Below are 22,966 nucleotides of genomic sequence, written 5' to 3'. Positions count from 1 at the left end.
TGTAAGGTGACGTGCAGAGATGGCAGGTGTTATTTTGTGGTGCCATAACAGAGACTGGGATCAAGTTCTGGTTGTTCCTTGGATTAATGTGGGAAACTGAGGAAATATGAGACTAATGAGGATGTTATGGAGGAGGAGATGCTCACTTCCCTTTCTAACGGTGCTGAAGAGAGGGAAAGTGGGAGAAAAACACATTTGCTCTCTTGCAGGCTAAGAAGACGGATGTTTCAGACAAACTCTTCAAGGACACCAGCTGAATCATACAGCAGGTTTTCTGGAGAACAGCAGTGGTGCAACTTCAGCCATCCTTTTTGCATCATGTAAAGCAGCAGCTTGCCCCTTGTAATGGTGAAGGTGGTGGTGACGGTCAGAAGCTGAAGAGTATTGGTATCCCACCAGAAAATGGGCCACCTCAGTTTGAAATGCAACAGCTTTACTCGTACCCCAAAGACCACTTATCACGTGATGCTGGTCTCAGGTCAGTATTTACGCACCAGACTAGGCTTGGAACACGTCAGTAATTTTCTCAGCTCTGCTGCATCCTTGGTGTTTGTGTTCAGGTTTGTCACTTCATCTTTCTCAGATGTATTGGGAGCCCCCCAAAACAACCATGTAGTGTGACCCCCAGGAGCTTGCTCTCTGCATACATATCTCTAGAAGAGAGATAAAGAGTTGCTTTCCTGGTTTCTGGGCTAAGTTCTCCAATGAAGGCTTTCATTTCTGTTCTGTGAGCTCTCAACCTGACAGTGCTATGCTTCTCCCTTACTTACACACAGGGCTCATGCCCAGAAACCCCTTTCTTTTGGCTTTTCACCTGTGTGTGTAGTGTGGTTTCTTAGAAGGTTAAATGCTGCTGCTATCAGAAAGCAGAATGTTTAATATTTTTTTATAATTCTCTGTTTCATTTCATTTTCAATTAATCCATCCCATCTTGCTGAGATATAACAAATAGTCTGCCTAAAAACATAAAAATATGATTAGATTACAAGGTACTTAAAAGATGCCCCACCTTGAGCTGTTTGTGAACTGCTTAGAATGAGTGGAAGTATGTGGCAATGGGCAGAAGTCTTATCCCAAGCAGGACTTCTCCCTTTGGCTGAAATTCCAGGATGGACTACAAACGCCACAGCAGTCTGTGTGAGCAGAAAACCTGGGGACTGTTTGAATTTGTCCTGTTTTGACATGGCAGCTCTGCATAAAATGTCGTGGTGCCCTAGACCACAGGGCTGGGAACATAATAAAAGCTGTAAGGGCACTAAGACTCTGATCATGCTGCCACAAGAAGTCAATGCGTGTGGGGAGGGTTCCTCTGGATTTCAGCATCAGCAGAATCCACCCCACTGATGTGGGAGTGCTTTACCTTGCCGCTGTTATCTCTCCTCCAAGATCAAAGTTACCATAACTCCCCACTTCCCCTGGGGGAGTAGCAACAAACTGATGAACTGCTTTGCTGGTAACAACTCAGTCAAGATAAAACAGCAAACAAACAAACCAAAAAGACTAAAGGAAGATGAACTCATGAGAAGCGATACAAGAATAAAGCAGTTAATCAGTTGGCTTCAGATCCAGTCTGCCAAACATCCCATTTGCTGGATTATTTGCTCTAGGCTCAGACACCATGCTTGGCATTGCCCTTCGGCCCTCCAAGAGGCATCCCACGGCGGTGTTTTCTCATGGTTCTCTATCCCTGTGTGATTGAAAACTCTGGCCCTTAGAAATTGTTGCTTTCTGAAATGAAAGGAGCATAGGATCAAGTTTGTGCTAGGTGAGGCCTAACTGGCTTTCCAGTATGTGCTGTTGTGTCAGCACAGCCAGTAGCCACAGGGGAACGTGAAGGTGGAGGTGAAGGTATATGTACTGGAGAGGGTTCATGGATAAGGTGCAGCCTTAGAAGACGTATTTCCTATTTTGAAACTGTTTATTTCTGCTGATGATGCTAGTTCATGTACTTGGTCTTTTACATGGTCCAGAGTGACATCTAATGGCAAAGCAGCAGACAGCACCACATCTAACGAGAGGTAAGTGGGCAAAAAGCCGTAGTTGCCGGTCATTTATGTAGTGACAAGGGCAAGGTAAATTTAGTCAGGGGTGAAAAAAAACATAGACTATATTAAACTAAACTGTAATGCTCTGTTTGTAGCCATACTTCAATATTTATTACCTGAATAAAGCTGGTAAGTTAAGTAATCTAAAGTTAGGAAGGAACAAAATTAAGTTGCCTGTAAAAATCTATTTCACATATGTTATCTTAATGAACTATCTGTGAGTTTACACATATGTTATCTTAATGAACTATCAGTGAGTTTAAACAATATGAAAGGACTAAGTCAGGGCAATATTCCAGAAATGAGTCAATCCAAATATTCTATTTTGAGTAAACCTTATATGTATATATAACTGCTTTTATTAAAATTGCCAAGGTCCTACAAAACAGTTTGTTTTGAAGAAAACAGCATATTATAATAAAAGGTATTATATTTTCAACCATTCAATGCTGTGTTGTGGCATCACTGTTTTGAACTATGAAAATTGTAAATCTGGCCAGTTGTACCAACATAAAAATACATTTGCATATGCTGTATAAATTCAATTTTAGGCACCAGTAAAGGCACCTTTGCATCATTAATTAACGTTGCAAGAACACTTTATGTGCTGTGTTCAAGTGTAGGAGGCTGGCATTTAAAATGCATAGTCATAGATAAGGGATAACAATAGCAAGAAAAACTTTGGAATTGTTAGAGCTGACTTTTTAGGGAAATAGCAGTTTACCTGTTTACCTTGAAATATATGATTTTTATTTGCTGTAATGGGTATTGAATTATATTGTGTTTAGGATAGTTTCAGAACTACAAAAATAAAAGGAAAAATCTAGTATTATATCTATGTGCATATATGGCTATCTGATATATATGTGTATATTGATATATAAAGCAGAGTTAGTAGGCTGTACATAGTACACTTAAAGAGTGTCAGTGCCTAAGAGGCATTAGAGCACACACTGTTTTAAGGTAAGTTTTCAAGTCTGGCCTGAATCTGTAAAACAAAACTGCACCTACAAACACTTCAGGCATGTGCATAGTAATTCACTTTGGTTCCATCCTTAAGAAGGCTGAGCAGCATATAGTGAAACCAGGGACAAGGTGGCTTTGGTGTGTTTTGCATCTCTTTAATCTTGATGTGCTGGTAGCATGTTTTTCCTGTTATCCTTTAGCTTTCTGAATTCATGATAAAGGAATGAAATTTTGCCTTTTTAAAATAGATTTGTAAAAGGCATATATATTATTTTCAAATGATTATTTTCTTTATGGGTTTTTACATTAGAAAGTTGAGTTGCTAGCTACCCTTCTGCCTAGAAGTCTTTATAAGGTGATTAAAATATTATCATGCTTGTGGTAGTGAAGAAGCAGTATAAAAAATCCTTTTTGTACAATACAAAATTGAATTTAGGATCTCATTGCTACAGGATGCTGTGGAGACTGAAGTTCAAATAGTTAGGCAAAAGAGAATTAGAAAAAATCATGAAAGATTTGTCCACTGGTGGCTGTTAAATGTAGCTGGAGTGCATCCATCATCTCAGGAAGCCAGAGCTGCTGATGGCTGAGGAATGAGAGTATAAACTGGGGAAAGCATTACTCTCTGATTGCGCCATTCCATATGTTTTTTCACTTAGCATCCAGTATTAGTTACAGTCAGAAATCTATTTCAGCTAGTTGCACTTTTGCTCTCTCCCCTATGGCAGTTATGATAGGTTTTTTTTTTTCCTTCCCAAAAAGCTTTTTTTTTAAAGTATTGAGTATTAAGTATACTAATTCAGATTGGAAAAGCACTTGTTTATCATTATCAAAGTACAAGTGGGCTGCAGTTTTAAAGGTAAATGAGTTACCATTATGCCTGCATCACTTTAACTTAATATCCACTGTCCTTGATGATTATTAAGCAAGCAAATCTGGAAATGTAGTGTTTTTGTTAATCTCAAGCTTCCTGTCACTGTGTATTGATTGTGCTCAGAAGGGGCTTTCAGCTGAACATCTCTACCCTTCAGGCAAGGAGCCTTTCTTTAACAAAGCATTTGGTATCCAGCAGCTGGAGGCCTACAGTTTTAGACACTGGTCCTTTCTTCAGCTCTAAGGAAGGTGTTTAATTATATATCATTTCACATCCAGGAAGTAGCCTGGGAATGCACTGACTACTTTGTAGGGTCTCTTTGTGGAAAAACAAAGAATGTTATTTTTTCATTGTGTTTGCTTCCTTAAAGACCTCTTTCCATCTCAGAGAAAAACAGTGTGCTATTTGGGGACAGAAGTCATTAGCAACAAGGCATACTTTTTGGAAGCTGGGATAATTAAGCATTAGAACATTTTAAAACCAAAGAGAGTTGACTTATTGAAGGGCTGAAAATAGTTCAGGGAAATTCTGAATAGTCTGTAACCCACTGAGGTCAGTCTGACTGTGATAATGGCACCTTCCATCAGCTGTAGGAAAAAGTGGGGTTCTGAGCTGACTGTTACCTCTCAGGAATGAGGTCATGCAATTATAATCGACATTTCCATAAAAACATCTAAGAAGCAGCAAGCAAAAAAAAATGAGTTGGATGCTAAGATCTGTGGAAGACAGTAGATGGCGCAAAGATGTAAGAAAACATCTCGGGTTTTCTTTCAGATGAGGGGTAAGACTCCAAAGAATTTTAGGGTGAGTATGATAAGGGCAAAAAAGTCTTAGCTTTATTGCTCAAAATCCAGCAGGGATCGTGTGTGGGAAGAAATGAAGGAAATGCAATTTATACTGATGCTGCACATAGCAACTCTGAAGTGAAGTTTGCATATTGCTATCCACTAAAGCGTTTTGATTACAGTGTTTTACAAATATTCTGCTCCCACTTAGACCTTTGTAACTTTTTTCAGTGTGATTTTTGTAGCTGTTGTGTCCTTCAAGTTTGGACTTTTCTCACTCTACCCTGAGATGAAACAAAGCCTTCAGAGCCTTCCAGAAAGCAATAAATTACCATGCCATTATTACCTGTCACCCAAGCTATAAGAGAGGCTATGTGTAACTCTTTTGTGTCTGATTTCCTATGTCCTTTTTTCAGGCTCTATACCTTGGATGTCCTAATCATTAGCCTGTTCAAGATGGGCAGGTCTCTTTGTGTCTTTCCTGTTTAAATGTTTAATTCTGGAGCTGAGAAACTTTCCCTAACAAAAATTATGTGTGAATGTTTTGTTGCAGCAAGTGAATCTTTGTGAAAATTGATGGTGATCCAGCATTTCCCAACAAAACCTCTCCTGGCAGGTTTCAGGGCAGTGTGGCATTCCTCTGTTTTTGTGGGATGCCAAAGTTGGCATTCCAGCCTGCCTCCAGCTCCTGGCACTACCATTGTAGAGCTGTGGGTAAAATAGCCCAAATGGAAAGTAATAGATTTTTTTTTTTCTTTTCTGGAGGTCAAAACATTTTAGAAATTTTCTTCTGTAGATCTCTCCAGATTGATCCTATCACTTGGGAATGTGGAGGAAAGGCCAGATGTGGTGGTGAGTGGTGGGGTGGTGTAAATCATGGACAAAGTTCTGCCTCTGTGCCTGGCTAACTTAGTGGGGCCAGGAGGAGAGAAAAGGTTTGGGACATTGCTGAATATGTAAAGCAAACTTTTGCTTTAGTAAAGCAAACTTTTTTGCTTACTTTAGTAAGCAAAGTAGGCCATGCCTCAGGGATAGATAGAAATTCTTTCAGAAAAGGTACCTGCAGAAGACTGTGGAGTGCTCAGCATTGAGACAAGGTAGGCAACAGGCAGGAATATAGCTTGAAAGAGCTGGAAAGACAGCTTACCTACAGAGGAAGGTATGATCTTGGCAGAAAATACTAGTTGTGGAAGGATAACTAGGCATGCTAAGATGTTGCACACTGAATAGTGGACACCTTTTAAAAGGAGAGAGCCAAGGAGAGGACAGGTGTAAAGAGTACTAGTGCCTGTGCATCAGGAACTAGCTGGGAATGAGCAAACAAGCTTCAAGGATCTTGGATGCACTGGGATGTGGACAGGCATGGAAAGGAGAGGAGCTTCAAGAAGCAGGAGCCTTCCAGGTGCATTGAGAGAAGAGCTGGGTAACTGCTGGAAGCAATTAGATATTTTATTTGAAAACGAATTACTTTTGCAGTGGAAACATTTTCTAATAATGTGGTGGCTTCAACAAACGTCTAGTAAAATGCTTCCAAGGTTCTCAGCTCCTTCTCATCGTATCACCGATAAGCCATTGCTTGATTCGAGCCTCATTTACACTGAGTAATGTAGCTCTGTGGAAAGACACTAAAGCTATCATTAACCCAAGCTAGTGCATCCACCTGATACACTGTGATGATGCACAGAGACAACAGGTTGCCAAAATCATTGGTGCAGGATCATATCTGAGGTAATAAATCCACACGTTGGCTTTCATGCTTACACAGCTGACCAGGGAATCACTGTGGCCTCCTTCATTGTGTGAGGTGGATCTCTTGCTCAGTGTTTGCTGACAGCTGTTTGCATGGCTTCAGTACAACCATCCAACCAGCACCAGGATAGGAGTTGTATCATTGCCCGTACTCTGGCTACAGGGGTCAAAATCATTTGAATTTATTGCAAGTCGTTAGAATTATCAATAATTTATTTATAAACATACAAGACAATTTTTTTACTTATTGAGAAACAGCCAGCCTATGTGCCCCTTTACGTCACTGCTAGCACAGGCTCACACAGCCATATAGAAAAAAGAGCTCTGGGTTGAAAGAGGTGTGAAGGGTATGGCCACTGAGGAGAACATTAGTGTGGGCTGTGAGTGTAGGGTACTGAGATATCACCTTGAGACAGTTGTTTCCCCATGGTTTGTGTCAGAGATCCTCACGGTTTAATCCAGCAACAAATCTTGCAAAGTGCATCTTGGTGAAATGAAATTAGAGAACTAGGTGACCACTGCCAGAAGTCCAGTCCACAGCAAGTTATTGGTCTTAACACAAGAAACCAGGTAAAATTCCCCAGTCTGTATAGGTGATCAGACCAGATAGTGAATTGTTCCTTTTGGACTTAAGAGAAATGCATGAGTTTTATATACTACTGAGACTAGATTCATTGTGTAGAAAGGGATCTGGGGGTCTTGGTTGACAGCAAGTTGAATATAAATCAACAGTGTACCTGGCAGCCAGGAGGACCAACCATATTCTGGGGTGCATCAGGCACGGCATTGCTAAGCTGGTCGAGGGAAGGGATTGTCCCACTCTGCTCTGTGCTGGTGTGGCCTCACCTCCAGCACTGTGTGCAGTTTTGGGCACAACACTATAAAAATGACATAAAGCTATTAGAGAGTGTCCAAAGGAGGGTTACAAAGATGGTGAAGGGTCTAGAGGGGACAATGCCTGAGGAGCCACTGAAGTCATTTGGTTTGTTCACCCCCGAGCAGAGCAGGCCGAGGGGAGGCCTCATGGCGGCCTGCAGCTCCCTCACGAGGGGAGCGGAGGGGCAGGCGCTGAGCTCTGCTCTCTGGGGACAGCGACAGGACCCGAGGGAACGGCATGGGGCTGGGACAGGGGAGGGTCAGGCTGGGTGTCAGGGAAAGGTTCTGCACCCAGAGGGGGGTCGGGCACTGGGACAGGCTCCCCAGGGCAGTGGTCATGGCACCGAGCCTGAAGGAGTTCAAGAAGTGTCTAGACAATGCTCTCAGACATATGGGTTGATTTTTGGGCAGTCCTGTCAGGAGTTGGACTCGATGGTCCTTGTGGGTCCCTTCGTGCTCACGATATTCCAGTATTCTATGAACAGGAAGTCTCTGTAGAAATAAGTAGAGTCAGTAGAGACTAGGGGAAATAATGAGTACCTCCAGCAGTGGAAGGCCTGGGAGGAAATTAAGGGCTGTGGATGCCCCATCCCTGGAAGTGTTTGAGGCCAGGTTGGATGGGGCTTTGAGCAACCTTGTCTAGTGGGAGGTGTCCCTGCCCGTGGCAGAGGGGTTGCAACTAGATGATCTTTAAGGTTTTAAGGTCTATAATTTAATGATAATGCTTCTTTAAAATGAATATAAAAAACTAATTTGCACAGATTGTTCAGCACAGCACAAACATTAATGGTCTTCTTCCTTGCTGGGAAAAACAAAAACAAAACAAAACAAAACAAACAAACAAACAAAACCCCACAAAGATGCCAGGTATTCACAAAGGTAAAAATATATATTATTCAGTGTAACATAAAACTGGAAAGACAAAGGGTTTTAAAACAAAATACAGAGAAAGCCATGTAGCCAATCAGATATGTCTCTCTCTATTTCTTTCTCCTCCCCACCCCTGCCAAATAATAAAAAAAAAATCCAAAACTTTAGTAGTATAATGCTGCAATTACAAATTTGTACAACCAAAGGAGTTACGAAAGGAATAGGTGAGTCCAATAATAAAAATAATTCTCTTTATACAACATGTGCATAAATGGGTAAGTGTATGTAGTTCACAGAAGGGTAGATACATGTTTCACACATTTTTTCAGAAGTTTTTTACTGTATTTCCTTGGGGTTTTCAAATTTTTTAAAATAATATAATAATAATATATTATTATTATTATTATTTTCCTCTGAGATTCTTCCTTTAATAGCTTCAGTTGTCCACAAGAAGAACAGGAAATCATTTTTGGGTCTCATGGCATGCCTCTTGGCATGATAACTAAGTGTCTTCCAAAACGAGCAATGAATGAGGTAACTAACAGCAGTTGTTTTAGGGTTTTTCCCATTACCATCTGGAGAGGAAATGTTGGGTGTGTGCTGATTATAAAGAAAATCAGTATGCTTAAAGCACAATGCACATCTGAACATCAAAATAACAGCCCCTAGATATTTGGCTGGTGTCCGTATGTGAAGTTGAAATATAGCTTTGTATTCCAAGCTTAAAGATAATGAGAGCTTTGAGACATAAAGGACAGGAGTTGGGGGTTGATGCAATTGTAACAGTCTGTCTTAGAGCTCTGAGTGACATTTTGTGATTGTCAGCTTATACCATAATACCCATGTCAAGAACATGGAACATATGAACACGTCACTTTGGAAATCTTATTTATTGTATCAATTTTGGGATTTATTTTTTTTAAAATAATTCTTCCTACATATGAAGGACTTGTCAAGAGGGGGAACGACCAGAAACAGCTCTCCATTGGGGGCAGCAGCAGATACAGAAATGTGATGTTAACCAGGGCACTCTGTCATGGTATAGCCAGAAATTCAGAAGAATGAGATGGGAAATACTAACGTAGATATAACAAAAAAAAATGTAACTTTAATGTACATCATTGTCTTCTAAGACATTCTGTATCTGAGAAAACAGCTGGCTTATCATTGAAAAGATCTGCAGAATTATGTTCTCCTCTATCATATAGAAACATCAATGTTAACAGTACAATATTCGGTCTCCCTGTGTGTTCGGTACAGTATGAAAACTTCACTGATAGAAACTAGGATTGATTAATACAGGAAAAGAGGAAGTGTTCTACCAGGTACTAACACGTGTCTGTCCTCTACAGCAGGAAGAAACTTTCTTTCAGCAGTCACAAGTATTACCATAGATTATATAGCCAATCTGTACGCTTCAGCATGATTGAATCCATTGCAAAAGCTCAAAATTTATTCCATTGTAAATTATATGACCTGTAAGAAGTTTTGAACAAGGAAAGCTGAGAATATTATTTAAAGTTATAATGCAATATTCAATGTTATTTAAATATAGTTTATAAATAATCCTAAAATATAGAATAATAAAGTTTAAAACAAATTTGGTTTCAAAACTGAGTTTACTTGCAGGAAAATTGTAACATTAAAATTTCTTGCCTCTTTTGCTTTAAATTATGTCAACTATTTTTATAGCAGATCTTCCTCACAGTGCTTCCCTCCCTCAAACATCTACAAGATGAACGTAGGAAAAGCTATTCATCTTGAGATAGATGAGTCTTCAGGAACTTCTCTGACTTCATTTTATATTCATAGACGAAGAAGGAGGACAATATTGATTGCTGCTAGACAAAGAGGTTGTACTGAAGTAAAGATGCATTTACATTGAAACACAATTTATTTCTTACGTCAATGGATGGCCCATCAGGTGACCTTGACTGGGTTTCAGGATTGTGCTTGTAATGTATGCTGGCCTACTTTTACCAGCTAGACTAGGTGGCACTGGTAACATCACATTGGTCACACCAGACTATAATGGAGTCCTTAGAAAATTAACATATAGAACTGTGGCTATGCTATAACTCTTCATAATGACATCTGCTGAAATTAATCTTTGTGCCTGCATCTTAAAGCTGGTATAAATAGAAACTTTATTATACAAAGAAAGCCTTAAGTTTAACTCACTGTGGAGGGAAAACATACACGTGTGTCAGTTCTGGCCTATCAAAAGGTTTCATAGCTTGAAGAAAATACAGTCATTTACTCATAGAGTGTCAGATACAGCAGTAGTAACTGATCAGATACACTTTTTTTCCTTTCCTTCAGTCATATAAGATTTTTACTATAGTCATGCAAATGAATGTAACAAATATAGAAACACATAGAGAAAAAGTATTATGGCCATCAATTAGGAAGCGCTGAAAAATGTTAGGCTAGCGCTCCGTAAGAGATGCTTTGTCTTTTATTACAAATGATTTGTTTTCTAAATTTTTCCTAATTATCTTCTTTCGATTAATGTCAAAGTGACAAAGAAAAATACTAGTGACCAGAAGAGCTTTGAGTAACTACAGGGCAATTTCTAAAAAGATGGATGTCTTTGTCATGGAGAGTTATGTGCTAAAGAACCATTTATGCTTTTGGAGGAAAAAAAAAGTCCATCCCCTCCCTCCACTCTATTTGAAATCAGATTGCCGCACAATTCCTGTGGTGAGGAACTGCTTGTTCCTGCTGAAGGACGTGTGTGGCATATGGGATTTTTAACAGATACACTGAAACATAAGATAGAGGTCAGGGCACAAGAACTACCAGGTGGAATTCTGTGGCTGATCTTAAGCAGGGTATCAGATGTGGTGATCTCAACCTTTAGTCCTTTCTACCACTGACTATTTGATGATTAGAAAGGCAGAATGATAGAATCACAGAATGGTTCAGGTTAGAAGAGACCTTAAAAATCATCTAATTCCAACCCCGCTACCATGGGCAGGGACACCTCCACCAGACCAGGTTGCTCAAAGCCCCATCCAACCTGGCCTTGAACACTTCCAGGGATGGGGCATCCACAGCTTCTCTGGGTAAAGAGAAGAACTAACATTTAGGATGTTTTTTGCTTGCTTTTCCTTGCCTTGCCTACTCAACCCAAAGTCTGACTCAGTAATGTAAATTGATTATGGTTGTCCAAACTGGCCAAAGGCACACAATGGTTTAGCTGTCTTGTGTTATCCAGGTGACAAAGCTGTAAGTGACTTTCTTGTTGCGAGTAGTCCCAGCTGTAGGTGAAGATTGTTTATATGCACGAAGTAAAGGAGTAGTTAAAATTAACAATTATAAATTGATAGTTAGTTAGGAGTAGTTAAAATTACCAATTATAAATTGGTAGTTAGTTCCAGGCTCCCGACTTTCTGTCTGAACTCTGAGCTACTAGTCTTTGTTGAGACAGGAGATGGATGTGTCCTACAGATCCATATAACCAATTCTGATGATAACAAAATATTTATTAAGAGGTTGCTTCACTGACCCAGTTCCATTTCTTCCTTCCTGTAGTCACCACCCTAGGCATCTGCACTGTGGCCGGACACCAATACCTGTGTTTTCTCAGAATCCTCATGAAAACTCATCATCTCTGTCTCTCTAGCATCAGCTATTCTCTTCCTTCCCTTGGGCCTTGAGTTCAGTTTCACAGATACAGTTAATCTCCTCAGCCTCTTAAATCTGAGACCAACACAGGTCTTGCAGAGAGGTTCCTATGTCACACATCTAACACAGATGATACCAAGAAAGACGAAAAAGGGGGAAGGCTTCATTTACTTACTGGAAGAAGGAAGAAACCAAGGTTTCTCTGGACATCAAGTGTGTATTTTTCTTCTGGTCTTTCTCTGCTGATGGAAAACCTTGGTTTGTTTCTGAAGAGGGTGGAGTAAGATGTGATAAGCTTTGAAAATTCCTGAATGGCTCAATGGCTCCTATAGTCAAAAAAAAAAAAAAAAAAAAAAAAAGATGAAAAGGATAGTGGACAAGCAACTAGTTAGAAGGGACTTTATATGATGTAAAGACAGTGTTGATCTTGCCAAAATCCTGTCATTCATGAGACATTTGTGAGAAGTGTACTGGCTCTCTGTGATTTCCAGAAAAGCAAACACTCTGTGTGCTCAGCATTTCTGAGCTCCAGTCTGGTTAATATCTTGGAGCTTCTGTTTTCACAGTGAAAACAGGGATATGAAATGAGAACATTCAAACTACTTTAAAATGTTTTGGAAAGTATACTTGAATTTCCCATAACTCTGTTAAAGATATTTCTGGCATCAGACTGGTCCAAATACCAAGGGAAAAAAAAATATGTTAAATGCCAACAACTTTCAGTGTATCACCTGTTACTTTTTAGAAACAGATTCTGGGGGTCAAAAATAATTGATTATTCAGGGTGTTCTTAATAAAAAGGAAATATATTCAGACTATTGCTGAAAATAATAACTTCTGGACTAGGAAAAAAATGTTGAGAAAAGCCAGAGAGAGTATAAATATACTCTCTTCTGCAGATGCAAATTCCCAAAGATACAACTGGCAATACATACCGGTGAACTGTGTTCTTGAGCATGTGATATTAACCGTGAAGATGTTAATAAAATTAAAGTTTTTGGGACGGGATTTATTTCAAGGATGTGGAACTTTGAAAACGCTAGTAGTAGTCTTGTTATTATGGTGTTCTATATAAATGAAGACGAAGAATATTTGTAAGAAGAAAAGTCTTGTTATTATGGTGTTCTATATAAATGAAGATGAAGAATATTTGTAAGAAGAAAGGTGATCTTTTATTGGATATCCTTATGATGTTGGATAAACTTTTGGCCAGAGGGCAAAAATGATGAAAACTAAGAAAGAAAAGAAACTAAAATCCTTTTTTTTTTTTTTTTTTTTTAGTTAATGATGGATCAGTTTTATGTTTCATAAATATTTTGTTTTCATTGTTCCTCAGTATTGGCTTCAGGGCAATAATGAGGTCAAACAAAATCATTCAGCTGAATTAGTTTCCAGAATGCAGCACAGTCAGTGAAAGGTCTTTTAGCCTACTTACATCAGCAAGGTCTAATAAAATTATTCACTTTCTATAAAGATGCATTCATCAGCATTTTGTCTTTGGGTCCAGGCAGTATTTTCAACCTTATTCCAGTTTACTTTTTAAAGTCAAAGTGCCTGAAACTTTCTTCAACCTCGTAGTCTTCACTATGAAGGACAGGAGCAGGTATGGAGCAGGTATGGAGCAGGTAGATTTGCTCTTTCAGAATAAAAGATTCACATGTGATCCATAATCTGTTTTTCCCTTTGCTTTCCTTTCAGTTCTGTTCTGTTCTGTTATTAGAAGTACAGCTGATGAAATTTTTTCAAGTAAGCTGGGTTTTCATAAAGATTCATACATAGTTTCTTTTTTTTTTTTCTTTTTTTTTTTTCCCACTCTTAGGTGGTCCGACACTGGAACAGAGAGATTGTGGAGTCTCCCTCCTTGGAGATATTCAAAACCCAACTGGACATGGTCCTCGGCAACCTCCTCTAGGTGACTGCTTTAAGCAATGGAGTTGGACCAGATGTTCTTCAGAGGTTTCCCCAGACCTCAGCTGTGCTGTGTTTCTGTGATAGAGAGTGGACAAGGCTGGCTAAAGAAAATCTTCTCTGTTGAATGAGTTTAAATATCTACCTTAACAAAAACACTGTGTCAGCGCTCCCTTATTGCTTCTAGCTGTTTTTTCCTGCAGCTTAACATTGAAATAAGGACTCATTTTCCTTAAGAACTAAGTGTGAGATGAGAAATTTTACATCTGATTGTATTGTAACTGTGCCCAGCATTGCCAGGAGGCAGTGCTCAGCAATTCTTCTCTTGGCTGCTCCCATGCCCTGCAGTGCTCTGTGCTTTCATGCTGTGCTCTATGTCTGATGGCAAATAATGAGGTCAAGTTTCTACTCCTTACTCCAGTAATGTACTTCAGCTCAGCTACCTATGCAGGTAAGGCAACAATGATTTATACTATGCCTGTTAAAGCCCTAACTAGGGCAAGGCTTGAGTCATGACTACAGTACTGAATATCTAATCATAATGGCCATATTAAGGAGGAAAGAAACTATTTTCCTAACCATTTTTCTCATACTCGAAGTGGCAAGATCATTTTCACTCAAATTCTCGTAAAAATATAGCCTTTGGCAACAAGTCAAATTCTTATCCTGTAAGTCTTTGGGATGATTGACAGTATTGACACGATTCATTCTACGTAAAATATGAAATATGAAACCATACTCACAGACCCTATAAGTACATACATCAGTATGTATGGCTAAAATCCTCTGTTTTTAAGTATAATTGTCAGCTAAGCAAACAGAACCGTGAAATAGAAACTGAAAATTGATCCTTTCACCAACTGCAACCTGAGAAAGAGCTTAACTGTGCACTTTAAACAAACATTGCATAACATAACGTATATTGAAGCTGAAGACATATTTTAGATTAGATATTTTATTTGTCCATTACATGATAAATATTGATTCTGGCCAGCCTCCAGTGAGGAGAGTCCAAGTTAAAATGAAGTCTTTAAAGAATATGAGACCCTAGCGTCCCATCCTAGAACAGGCCAAAGGCGCATTTAACTATGTCCTATGTACACAAGTGGCTGAGAGAATATAACGAGAATAATAAGGGAATATTCAGCTTATAATGATAATTCCTTGAAATAGTACCCCAGTCTCCAATAATCTGTGACCTAAGGACATCTTGAATCTGGAAGAACTTGTATTTAACAGTGCCCTGAGAATTTCTCTTCCATGAGCTTGATGAAAAGCTTCTCAGCTTTCAGCACCACAGCATCCTGCAGAAGGGATTTGCTTAAGCTTAAAGCTTAAGTTTAAGCTTAAGCTGTGTAGATATTTTCAAGATGAATCAAAATCTATCGCTACTAAACTTCTAGCATGGAAATTCTTCATTTGTGTAACAGCCAGAATGATAAAATTGTGGCACTGCAATGTATGTTCAGACCATCTGCCATCAAATGAGGATGCTGTCAGATTGACCAGTTCTGAGGACCTTCTGCAGTTCATCTGGCTCAGCTGAGCATTGAAGGCATACCTTTGTGAAAACTCAGGAGTCAGTAAGGGAGTCTTCACTACTCCATAGCTCTTGGTTATTAAAGGTTATCCGACCATTATTTCCAATTGTGAAAGTAATACTGGCATTTAATAATAGCATGTTTAAGGATAAGAGAGTAGTGATAATAAAAACTCAACTAAACTGTAAATATCTGTATGTCTAACTCTATTTTTTGTTAATATGCGATATTTATTTTGAAAAGAAATTATCCAGTGGATGAAATGTACATGGGTATTTTGTAGTAAAATGGCCAAGGCTAATCATTTCAGATGCACTTCCTGGGTAGTGAGGAGACAATTTCTAAAGCCTTTTCTTGTGGAACAAGGGCATGGTTTTACTTGGACAGGAGTTCCTTCTGTAGTTTTCATGTGGGTTCTAGATTGGAAACCATGTACTCGGTCTTTACTAATATTTCATTGTGCAATTATGTGCTTTGTTTTCATCCAGTGCTGTGGGGGTGCAATTTCCACTGTGTCTCTGAATGAAACATGCATGCTTTTGTCACTGTTTCTGTAAATAAGCTCTGCTCATTATTATAGGACTTTAAATATACAGAGCCTGATTTGAGTAATTAGTTGAATTAGTCCTGGGAACAGCTGTGTTCATCACTTTGTCATCAATGTGGTGCAAGAAGAGACACCCTGGGAAGGCTATGAGGAGGAAATGCTGTGTTTAATTGGATAATATCTACTATGCTACTTTTTTTCCCAACTGAAATACATATTTAAGAGTGATATATATAAATATATATTTGATTCCCTTTGAATGAAAAAGACATTCATGCTGTTGTACCGGGGAGCAGCTTCCAATCTATGAAGATCTCTAAGTGGCATTTGGTAATGTTCTCTTGCATACAGGTGAATTTTCTAGCCTTTCTGAAAACACTATTATCAACATTCCTATCAAATAAAAGAACAGAGAAATTTAATTTTCATAAATATTAACTGACTATTCACAATGTACAATGATGAAGAATCCAATAGATTTCCTAACTTGAAGAGTTATTTCATGACTGTCTTATAACTGGTTTAGCACACAGTTTTTTGGACACCTTTACTCTTTTGAACCAGTATGCATCAGACTCACCTAATTCTGCTGACCTGAGATGGGAAGAGCCAGGGAGCTGGTGATATGGTAATGACTTCTTTCCTCCTCTGAGGGTAAAAGAATATGAGATCTTATCCCCCTGCCGCAACAGCAGATATTAGATGGCAGCATGACAGAGGCTGTCCAGCTATTAAGACCATTGAGTCCTTCTTCAAAGGCGGCATTTGCTTTTCTTTTGAAAAAGATATGGGAGCTTTTTGAGGGCCAATTGGTTGTCTGGAAAGTTTCTTTTCTGGCCATGAGTATCGGTAAGCCTTATTTTCCAGATTGTCAGTGCCATCTAATACTGGAGTAACCCTACAGTTACAGCCTTCATGTCAGGAATAAATAAGCAGCTGGTGAAGAGTTTGTGAAGTGCAACTGCTGTCCACCTGGTGTATTAAGGTGGACAAAAATCAGACCAGTTAACTTTATGTCACCTGTGTCGCAGCCCAGGAGTTAGTCTGTGGCTATTTACTCATCTGTGTCCCAAGACTGGGACCATCTATTGCCTAAGTGAAGCAGAGAGCTGTTGACAACCACCCCACCCAGTGGATGCCTGCAGACTGGCAGAACTGCTCAGGTTTAAAAAGGAATCAAATTAATAATAATTTAAAAGAGCAAGGAAAAACACCTTCCTTATCATGTAGAAGGATTTAAATGATGCTTCCTGAGAGAATAAATACATTGAATAGTAAAGCATGTGCATTACATCTTGTAGTGTCAATACTGATTCTTTGTACATGGTGCTAGTGACTGGAAGAATCTTTTTGAGGAAAAGCGCGGTTGGTAAATCGACAAAACGTACAAGAGAGTTTACAAAAACCAGTTTCAGAACAAGGTTAAAATATGATGTGTATTGCAAAGTCTGAGAGATAAACAGAGCTATTAAAGCAATCAGTTTCTGAACTCTGATCAGGAGTGCAGTTGCATTATATACAGGAGAAAAATCAATGTTGCAGATAAGTGTTATAATATTCAGACTACAACTGTCTTTACAGTGATTGCAGATTTTAATTTTACAGTGATATATCAGATTTTAATGTTAAACATAAGTCCTTCAGCATACTAACATTTCATTTACTTCAATAAGTAAATTTACTTCAATAAGTAAATTTCATTTACTTCAATAAGTTCAATAAGTTTACTTCAATATGTTCATTTACTGGGTGGTATTTTAATTAATCTCATACAGGGTAATCTAAGGGCCCTGCTTCACAAGATGCTGTCTTAAAGAAATATTCTATTTCCCCTTTTATTTTCAAATTCTCTTGGGTCTCTCTAGAAGGCTAAAGGGGTATTTGACACACAGAGACTGTATCAATTCAGGCCACTTCTTAGGAGAATGATTACTGCATATTTAATCTCTCATCCAACTAAGATTCAAATTAATGGATTTTTTTCATTGACTTCATTGGAAATTAAATTAAATCTGTATTAAGCACTGATCAGGAAAAAAAAGCAAAAAACAATCAACAAGAACAAAGACAAAAAACCAACCCCTCAACACATCAGACGCAAATTTGTTTAAAATGTTCTTATCTTTTTATAGCCAGTATATCAGACTCGCTCTCCACAGCTTTGGGTAATTTTAATGCATAGCTACTGCCAATGTTTGCTCAGTAAATTCTGTGCCAGACGTTGTGCTTTTTTTTTATTTTTTTATCAGAAGAAATCTGAACCTTGTTAACACATAACATGCCAGCTTGAGCCTCCTGTTTTCTTTTTTTTTTTTTTAGCCTGATAAAAATGGTTGTAATAAACCAAACAGCTCATGTTTATATGCATTATTGTTATTGGTTTAGTCACAATACAGTAAAGCTACAGTTTACAACTGCCTTTGATTTTTTTACAGAACTTCACAGGTTGCTCACACCTCCAACACCTGCCTTGCTGTGAAGTCCTGTTCTGATTTGGGAGAAGGCACAACAGGCTGTGAGGAAAACAGTTGGAGAAGCAGGAGGTGAACCTTTAGCCACAGATTTGCTGGTTACATCACTGAGTGGTGTCCTTGAGTTACCTACAGGTAACGAGTTTCTTGATAATGTCAGGAATATTTGCAATCAATGAGGATTGCTTTACACATTAACCCACTACTGTAAGGAACTGAGTTGGAAAAGATGTTTACCTGACTAACCTTAGTGTGAAAAAGTGATGGTTGGAAGTTCCTGCCCTGTTTTTGGGTTTTAGCTACTTTTTGTCTCACACAGGTCTTCTCTGAAGATAAAAGTCAACCTCTATTCTCAAATTTGGAGACTTTCACTTGAGGGCTCCTGGAAATTCAAGTCACCTTGCTATTCCATGTCTGTGGTAGACATAACTTTTGTTGGAGGGATGTACCTTTGCTCTGGCTGTGGAAGTCTGCTGAGTTCTGATCAGGGTATTAGCCTCTGGAGACTTTCAGAAAAGCTCAGAAGAAACTTCCCAGCTAAACTTCAGTTACTCTTCCAGAAACACACCTTGCCTGAACACAGGCTGTTTGCTAAGAGTCAGTACAGCATGAACCACGGAGCCAGCCTGGGTCCCCTGCTGCACCCAGAGCACTAGGAAATGCAACACAAACGTCTGGAGAAGCTCTGCATGCAGACATCTCACATTTTTTCAGGGCTTGTTAGGTATGACACTGTCAAAACGATTTATGCTGCTAAGCTTACCCTGGAAGCAGCAGAACAGTATTTATCGCACAATAGTGTGTGTGCGCTTTTAACTCTTACTCTTGCACTAATGACCATTAATCTTAATCTGGTTAAAATGACCATAGATAATTGTGAACTGAGTATTTCTAGGGACGAGATACCCAAGTGATTGTTTCCCTCCCTCTCCCTCTTCCCTTACATCGACTCCTCTCTCCTATACCCTCATCTCCATACCCTATGATGGTAGGAGGGTATGGATGCAAGTTCTATATCTTCCTCCATGTCCCAACCTTTCTTCCAGCAGTTCACCACAGCCCTTGTCCTCCTCCAGAACACACAATGTGGAGTGCATTCAGCTCACTCCTTTGGAGGGCAAGAAGAGGAAAAAGAAAGTGGTATCGCATGGGCTAAGAGTAAATAGGATGAGCTATTGGTGGTGCCCAAGTTGGCCTGGTAGCAAGCTATTCAGCATCTGAATTAGCATACAGACTGGCAGTTCATGTTTAAACTTTCTGAAAGATTAATTTACAGTGTCAAAGATGTCTGAAGGATTAATTTAAAGTGTCATGACTGGGACCAAAATCCATGGAGAAATATGTTCTGAACAAATCAGAGAAAAACACTCCATGGTTCATTTTGCATGACTTTCCAATTCTAATGCTATAATATTTGAATAAAACTAAATGTCTTTGATAAGTTACATGAAACAAAACAAAACAAAACAAAACAAACAGTTCAAATATGATCTTCAGACAAAGAATTTTTATCTCAGTCAAAATACACAATTTTGACTGCATGCTTAAGACAGGAATTGCTCCCTTAGGGATGTATCCACTTACATCTCATATGTTCTAGTGAGCAATTTATGTTTAATTTAATATCCTGATTTGTATATTACAGTTCATAAACTGAAAATTAAAACTGTGATTTCTTTTTAAGGACTGTTTTTGTGTGCATCTGAATAACCTGTTTCAATATACATCTTTAATCAGCTTTATTTCACATCTGTTATATCTGCATTATATATTTGGCCTCATTTGTATTGCCACATTACACTTTGTATGACATAATTCCTTCTGTACTAAAATCTCCAGAAATTTGACTGCTTCATAGGCATAGACCATACATAGTGGGATTAATAAAAGGTTTGCAGGAAATAGGATATTTAGTGTACTACCCAAAATAAGAAAGTCCTCCAAAACATCAGGTAATGTTCTGTAAGTCTTTGACATTCTTCTTTATCCCCGCCTGCCCACTTCTTCCCCTTGTTCTCTTACTTTTAATGTCAAGTTGTATGGATAGACAATGATGTAACAAGTTACTTTTTTTTTTTTTTTTTTTTTTTTTTTTTTTTGTGTGTGTGAATCAGGTCATTGACTTGACTCTCCCTTCTACACATTTATTTGGTAACAGAACTGTAGTCAAAGTTCTCCTACTTTTCATTGTTTACTTACGTATTTTAAGTTAATTTCACCAATATCAATGGGAAAGATCAGACAAAATAGACAGAGTAAACCTCTTCTGGTGATGGTTTGTGGACTCTGTTAACGTACACCTTTTATATTTAGATTAGTGTAAAAAGGTGATTTCTCCAGAATTGTGTGTCCTGAGATGTTCTTTCTTCTTACTGGCATGTTCTTTCTTCTTACCTAGTGGAGTATTAACAGGATGGAGGGAGCAGTTAACCTTTGCATCTGTACTTTGGCAACTAGCCCATGCATTAATAAAGATGATGAAAGCTGTGGAAAATTGCTTATTTCCTACCTTGTTCCAGAGAAGGGATTAGAGAGTGGAAACTCTCCAGAGACAGCAAATCTGAGGCTGAAAAAAAGCTGTGAGAGGAAAGCTTAAAAGAGACACATGGGAAAGTTTGGGTAGAGGAAAGATAGGGTTAGGTATACTTTTGTAGACTAGGGACTGTTGTCTAACCTAGTGGTGAGACCAGCTTTGCTCTGTTGAGGAAAGGTAACTGTCACGAAGAAGACTGCAATTCAGGAAGAAAACAAAAGATGAAGGCAGATCCTAGATAATTTTACAGAGGATAACACCCCAGCTCAAAGAGCTTTGTAGAGTACTGAAGAAAACAAACCTGGATCCTGTACTGAGGATTAATTCTTTTTCATCTCTGTTTCAGTATTTTCCTGTATTTTTAAGTAAATAACGATAGTGTCATGCATTCTGGTAAATAGCCTGTTTTGTGTCTGTTTGTTCACATCTGTCTTGTATTCCTGAGGAGTGATACAGTTACCCAAAATATCCATCTGGTTCATGTTTTGGGAGAATATAGGTGTAAACTGTTGATAAGATTAAGAATTCAGCAATATACATAACATTGACCCATAATTCCTGGATTTTAAAAGAGAGGGTATGGCGAACATGCATCTGGAGATGAAGAATATTTTTGGGTTCCTGTAAAACTGTAAGGCATAATAATCTTTTTAATCACCAGAACTGATAAAAATTGAGATAAGGAGATCTATAAAAAAATCATAAGCAAATTTTTATGTAATTCTAAACCTAACACATAGAAGATTATTAGGGGATTAACAGAATAGCACATGTATATAGCACAAGAACAGCAAAAATATCATGCAGTTGCTAGAGTAAAATGTTCACACCCAGGTAAAAATGCCTTTGGGGACCCTGCTTTGCTGCTTCTGGATTTGAGTCGGGATGTAGAGTTGTGCATTTTTCTTCATGGTAGTTCACCAAACCTTCCACTTACAGACCTTCAAGGCACACTGACTAATATGCACTTTCAGCCAGGATTGTATGTCTGGAGTTTCTGCATCTAGAAGTGCAGTTGAGTAAGGACATCTGATTTTAGCAAGAAATGTTATCTGTTTTACTGAATGAGTAAACAGTGGTTTATTCTTCTTGTAATCTCAACAATCAGCTTATCGGAAGGCACACAGCACTCTGCAATCTCACTTTTAGAGGCACACCTGCCTCGAGGTGATTTAACTGGCACATCCGTCTTGGCCTTTGCTAGCTTTCACACCCACGCTCATGCACCCACACTTGCTCCAGGTGCATAAAGGCTCTGAGCCCTGGTCCCACCTCAGGGACTGGCACTTGGTGCCACTTGGGTCTCCCCAGTTGCTGGCACCCATGCACATGGGCGCTCTGGCTCGTGGTCCCAGCCCACTTAATTCAGATGCACTCAATCCAGATGCTGGCGCTCAGACACAGATGACCTCCCACACAGGGTCTGACCCCTACTGCTGGCACTCAGACTGCCCTACACACACGTACACATTTAATAGAGTCCCTTGCCCAGGCAAAAAGATGGAAAGGAAATTAATGAGAAAATAGGACAGTCTGTGATGATCGGGCGCAGAGCAAAGCAAACAAGCATTCCGACCAGCCAACAATTTATATGTAGCTGGTCCTTTTTTATCCCTTATCCCTCTATTTTCCCTCACTGTTCCTCCCCAAATTGCCTAAATCCCTCCCTTTCCATATCTTTGGTCCTTCTCATAAACATCCCCTGATGAATCCTGTCCAATGATGAAACCTTCCCTCACAATACTTAACGTGCCTATGTCCCCGGACAGCAGCCCACCCAGCACCAGCTGAGCCCTGGACTTGGACTGCCTTTGTGTGCTTCTCTGTGCTTGTGGTGGTGATGAGCTGATGGCTGCTGTCACGGCCCTGGGAGTAGCTGGGCAGGGCATTATTTGGGCTCCCCACCCCTGCCCGCCATTGTCTCTGTGCTCCTTTGTGGGCATGCAGACAAGCTTTTACCACATAACCTAACACATCCTACCACCCCAGTTGCTGTTTGAAGACTTTGACTGCCCTCAGATCTGGCACACACTGGATTATTCAAATGAAAAAAATGACACAAATGGTGTTTCCATTGTAAAGCTAATTCTACTTGGGGCCCAAATTTTCTTGGACTGATTTGTAGGATCCCAGGAAACATCCCCCTCTTGAGCCCTTGATTTTTTTTTTTT

The 22,966-nt window shown here is 39.2% G+C and overlaps 1 protein-coding gene across 1 annotated transcript in view; it reads left to right on the top strand.

The window, feature by feature from the left end:
* The first annotated feature begins 211 nt into the window (after positions 1 to 211).
* Positions 212 to 22,966, top strand: part of LOC106044595 (sulfotransferase 6B1-like) — a 31,498-nt gene continuing 8,743 nt past the window's right edge. Inside the window, exons 1-3 of the mRNA XM_013194697.3 lie at positions 212 to 478; positions 13,615 to 14,154; positions 18,227 to 18,397. The gene's annotated coding sequence lies outside the window, so the exon portion shown is untranslated. The remainder of the gene's footprint in view (positions 479 to 13,614; positions 14,155 to 18,226; positions 18,398 to 22,966) is intronic.

Source organism: Anser cygnoides, chromosome 3, assembly GCF_040182565.1.
Source record: "Anser cygnoides isolate HZ-2024a breed goose chromosome 3, Taihu_goose_T2T_genome, whole genome shotgun sequence".
NCBI lineage: Eukaryota > Metazoa > Chordata > Aves > Anseriformes > Anatidae > Anser > Anser cygnoides.
This window is presented reverse-complemented; position numbering and strand designations above follow the sequence as displayed.